At 46.3% G+C, this 5496-nt stretch overlaps 1 pseudogene; it reads right to left on the reverse strand.

Annotated features, from left to right (window-relative positions):
* Positions 1 to 1582: 1582 nt before the first annotated feature.
* On the reverse strand, positions 1583 to 4642 carry LOC123816358 (annotated as a pseudogene).
* Positions 4643 to 5496: the final 854 nt, after the last annotated feature.

Raw genomic sequence — 5496 nt, forward strand, 5'->3', positions numbered from 1 at the left:
TATGGATGTGAAAAATGCAAGACTAGATGCAGATTGTTTAGGTGACTGGTGAGAATCCACTTCTTAGATGGCTGTTCTCTCTAATCTCAGAGGATAGTTGGGGCAAGGCAGCTTCCTCAGTCCTCTCTCATGAAGGCCCTGACTCCATTCATCAGAGCTCCACCCTGGGACCAACTCTTCTCCTGAGGCCAGGCACTCTAACACTATAACATAAGTCTCAAATTTTAATGTGTTAGTGTTTGAGTGACAAAGTCACTCCTAGGAACACCAAAGGAATCACATTGTGTTTCTGTCCAGTTGGAAGGCTACTCCAGAAGACCACCCAAAACTGAGGATTCCTACAGTCCTGTGGAAACTTCTTGTCTTTTGAAGCAGAAAAGGGAAGCAGGTCCTTCAGAGAAAGCTGAATATCTTGTAGAGTGAACAGGTTTCAGCCTAAATTTTGAGCTAAGATGCCCATACAATTTATTATTATTTCCTCTTGTTGATTACATATAACAATTATTCTCATTTTCTAGGGGTTGAATTTGTGTTGTACCCATAATGGTTGTTTGCTTCATGTTCTCACTCATGAGTCCTAGGAGTTTGATGGAATAAGAAGTAAGCATCTAGTTTGTTGTTGTTGTTGTTGTTGTTTGTTTTTTACCTTGGATGCTGACATCTTAAGATTCACCCCTCTCTGTTCTATTTTGCACAGGTGGGCCATATATAGAGAAAGTGGTGATTCTTTCTAGTTCCATGCAGGTTAGAGATTAGAACCACACAAACCCATCCCGTGAGCAGGAGCCTCTTCACCCTTGTCACGGATGAACCAGAAGATACAGATCCAGTCTCCTTACCTGATGTAAAACAGCCATTGCTGGCTTGCTGAAAAGTCTGCCCTGCTCTCAACAGACTCCACAATGAAGTGACAAATGATTTCATAGTCCCTCTTTGGGTGTGACATCACCATCCTGGACACTTGTACCAATTTAGGTTGGGGGTCACTCTATACCTACATGATGTCAACTGCTATTGGTCATCATGAACATGGAGTCAGGTCAATTCTGTCTCCCCCAGGGCACTTTCCCTCTGTCATTGGGCTCATATGCATTTTTGCCTACTGTTCAGCATGCATGTGTCTGCTGCTGGCTGGCTTGGACTCTGAGCTGTGTGGGGCTGTGGTGCACTGTTGACTCTAGCAGAACGTCTGGTTGCATTTAGCTGATATCGGTCATGAAGATTGAATAATTCAACTATGATTCATTAGGACAACATTAAGCAAATGTTGTGACTTTCTGCATCCTGTGTGTGTGAAAATGTTTCCCTTCTATTACAGCAAGCCTCTGCAATTCATGTAGTTAAGAAGTAATCACAGAACCATAAAGGAAGTCAGGGCCCTGTGTAGAAACTGCCGTGTAGAAAACTAACCCCACAGCTTCAGAAATCCAACAGTTAAAGTGCATTTGCAGCTGTTTCAGAACTGCACCCAGTACTCAATGTGCCCTGAGCATCCCCTGGTGTTCGGAGCTTCCCCTGCAGTCCAGCCCCCCTGTCTCCTTCAGGGAGGTTTGTGTCAGGGTTCACAATGACTTCCCCTCACTGTGTCACTCCCACAGTAATACAGGGCCGTGTCCTCAGGTCTCAGGCTATTCATTTGCAGATAGAGCTTGTTCTTGGCATTGTCTCTGGAGATGGTGAATCGGCCCTTCACAGAGTTGGCGTAGTATGTGCTACCACCACTATCACTAATCTGCTGAGATCCCATTCCAGTCCCCTTCCCCTAGAGCCTGGCGGACCCAGTGCATCCAGTAGCTACTACTGATGGTGAATCCAGAGACTGCACAGGAACGGTCTCAGAGACCCCCCAGGCTTCACCAGGCCTCCCCCAGACTCCACCAGCTGCACTTCACACTGGACACCTGCAGACACAAAGACATCAGGTCAGGAAACTCTCGCCCATCCACTTTATCTCTCAGATGTATCCATTCACACACTCAGTGTCTCCCATTCTCTAGAGATTACCTGTTAAAACAGCAACAAGGAAAACCCAGCATGAAACCAAACTCCATGGTGAGTGGTCTGTGTTCTATCCTGACAAGACTACAGGAACACCTGGAAATCCAGGGCTGGGCTCCTGTCTCAGAGCTGCAGGGTCAGGGCTGGGCTACTTTCCATGAGTAGATGAGCCCTATTTGCATGCCCTCCTGCTATATAGGGAGCTCTGTTGCTGGATGGACATTAAGGGCATGGTCCCAGAGTGTGACATATCTAAGGGACACATGTCTGTTAACAGTTACTCCCCACATTTTGAGCCTATGCTAGTCCCCATGCCCCAACTGATCATGAGATGCATGACTGACAGAAGATAGTGAAATTTTCATAAATCAGAGATATTTAAAATGAGATATGCCCTTTGAAAATCTAGCAGTAATGAGACACACCAAGGTAATTCAATGCTCATGACCACAAGGGAGCATTAAAATTGCAGGAGGTTCCTCTTCATGTCATCAGGATGTTGCATCTGTCCTATTTCCTCTACAAAGTGAATCAGACTATGAACTCAGGAGACAGTGTGGCCCCAGAGCTTGTGGACACAGTGTTGTGAGGAGATGGAGGGTCTGTGTTGTTCTTTGGGAGACAGAAAGCGTGAACCTCTCCCAGAGAAGTGGGGAAGTGATGCCTGGGAACATGTTTCTTTAGTGGGAGCTTAGGTGCTGAATATGCAGCATCTCTGCTTCTTTGTTTTCCATCTTCCTAGCATTCTGTGGTAAAACCAGGTCCACACATTTGGGACACAGACAAAACTCAGTCATGACTAGGTGTGCTTCGGTGAAGATTCATATAGAAATTGAGAAGTAAGTATATTGAAATTTTTTTAAAAAATTAGATTATGGAAAACCTTGGTGCAAACTACTAACAGAAAATAACAGGTATAAATAAAATCATAATTTATATGAAAAGCATTATTTTCTTTATCCACTCATTATGGGATGAATAGATCTTTCAAATAACCTCCCATTACTGGAGCTGGTGGATCTGATGTTATGTTAAACTGGTCATCATTGTGGGTTCAACCTGATGCTCTCTATTAGTATCTGTGTTTACATGGATGTTCAGTGCAGCTGTTATCCAGAAGCAGGGGCGGGAGTATAATGGAGCTCCCTGATTCTTTGACAGTTAATTTCATAAGAACCATCTCCACTCTCTCACAGTCTCTATTCATGCCTGCGTGTGACCCATGGGAGTTTGTCACCATGGCCACACATAATGGGCATCCTCTGAACTTGAGCCTGATGTACTCATAGTATCGATGTGCTAAATGGAAAATGGTACTCCATGCATGGGGGTGAATTTCCATGGATGGTAAGTGAAGCTGGTTTGAACTGACACTTTCACACTGACCTCCAGAATGTACAAGAACAATGTGTGTAGATTGCAGAGCCAGGTGCGTGATAATTGTTTCCATTGACATAAGAAGATAGTAGAGGCTGAATGTGGGTGTTCCACTGTCAAGGGTGTCCCTGTGATGCCCCTTGCTGTGTGATGACATCAGTACTAGCTCAGAGACAGGGGCACTCATGGGGCTTTGTTCTCAGGTGAGGAGAATCCACAGGATCTCACCCTGAGAGAGGGCTGAACGAACACTGCTATGTCACAGACTGTGATGGAATGTGGACTTTGCTGCTAGAATGTCATCTGTGTGATGCTGGACCAGAGAGAAGGACATAGAAATTCCCCTTTACTTTCATGGACTTACTTTTCCCCAATCACAAGTCCAGTTTTCACAAATAAGCAAATGCACTAGAATTTGCTAGGCATCACCTTGTTCAAATCCCCAAGGTAACCCTGACCAAGGATTCCCAGATGAAGCCTTGATGAAACACTTCTTTCAGAGGACCAGGAGGCTCCAAATGGGTCCCTGCAAAATGACAACAGATAATAGGAGCCCTTTCTGCAGCATCGTCCCTGCCTCTTCCCCACAGTATATCTGGTCTCCTGGAACATTCCCTGAGTTTCTGATGTGCCCATGGCAGCATCAGTCCTACTCTCAGATCCCACCTGTGTGTGAGGAAGTCAGGAGACCCATCTCCCTGCCATGTCCTCTACCCAGCCAAACTGCCCCACCCCTCATGGTCTGTGACACATTCAGCATGTGGGTCATCACAGTGTCTCTCATGCAGTAATACATGGCCAAGTCCTTAGCTTTGAGACTGTTCAGCCCCATGTATGCTCTACTCATGGGACATGTCTGCAGTCATGGTGACTCTGCCCTGGAACTTCTGTGTGTACTTTCTTTCACTATCATTGGGGGATTCTCCCCATCTGATCAAGCCCTTGTCCTGGGGCCTTTTGCACCCAATGTATTCAGTAGCCTGTGAAGGTGTATCCATAAGCCTTTTAGGAGATCTTCACTAAAGCCCCAGTCTTCCTCACCAATGCCCCAGACTGCACCAGCTGCACCTGGGAGTGCTCACCTGTGGATAGTAGACATGAAGTTTGTGGAAAGTGTCCCTTTGACTGTTTCCTTGGTACCCTCATCAACCCAGAGACTGGAGATCTTTTTAGCTATAGCCACTGCCACCAGGTAGAGGGCTTTTCTGCTCCAGTCCACTGTGAGGGGATATGCTGTCAAGATTTCTGTAGGGGAGGGTGTAGCCATGGGTGATGCTCTCAGGGACCAGACACACTCATATTCAACCTAGTCTACTTCTCTCCTCTGCATATTCATGAGGGAGAGTGTTTCATAGCTGAAGTCCTGACCCCACCTGAGAAAAGTTGGAGGACACAGAGACCACATTCAGTGGGAGTCTGATAGACCCAGTCCTAATCCCTGTGTGAGGATATGTGGCCCCTGCCAGGTCCCTAAGTTCTGTAAAGAAATAGCTCTTCCCCTGGGAAACAAGGCCCCACAGGACATGCTCTTTCATGGTGATCCCAACTTGGAGTGACACAGAGACACCTGGGACAGTCTGGCCTTGGTACATGAATGTCTTATTACTGGGCCAGTGTGTCTACAAAATTCTCCACCTAGTGAGTTAATAAAATAATCCCTGTGTCAAGCTCCTTACAATTGAGATATAAAGAAGCCATAGAAATACCCTTATTGGTTGTGGTCTTCATGCTTTATACTTTCATAAATGCTCTAATGGAATTGGGTATTTGCAGTCACCTCATGTCCAACTCAACTTTAGGTGTTTTTATGGGAAGAGGGGGATGCAGGCCCTCAGAGGGAATCTCTGCCCAGCTCCATCTCCACCTGATGCTGGGCCTGCAGCCCTGAACTTGTGGGTCTTGCACGTCTCCTGCTGCCCAGCCTGAGTCCTGCAGGGCAGGGGGGGTCCTGTCTGGCCTCAGAGGGCATGGGCATCTCCTTGGCACTAGTTGAGAATTGAAGACAGAACCCTGACTTCAGAATGCTTCCAGAATGACACAATGTGCTTTGACATCTCTAGACACAGATAACTGATCTTATTAAACCCCAGTGACTCTGCAGGGAACCTCCAAACAAGGGCT

Source organism: Phyllostomus hastatus, unplaced genomic scaffold, assembly GCF_019186645.2.
Source record: "Phyllostomus hastatus isolate PE091 unplaced genomic scaffold, TTU_PhHast_1.1 phas_contig_2046, whole genome shotgun sequence".
NCBI lineage: Eukaryota > Metazoa > Chordata > Mammalia > Chiroptera > Phyllostomidae > Phyllostomus > Phyllostomus hastatus.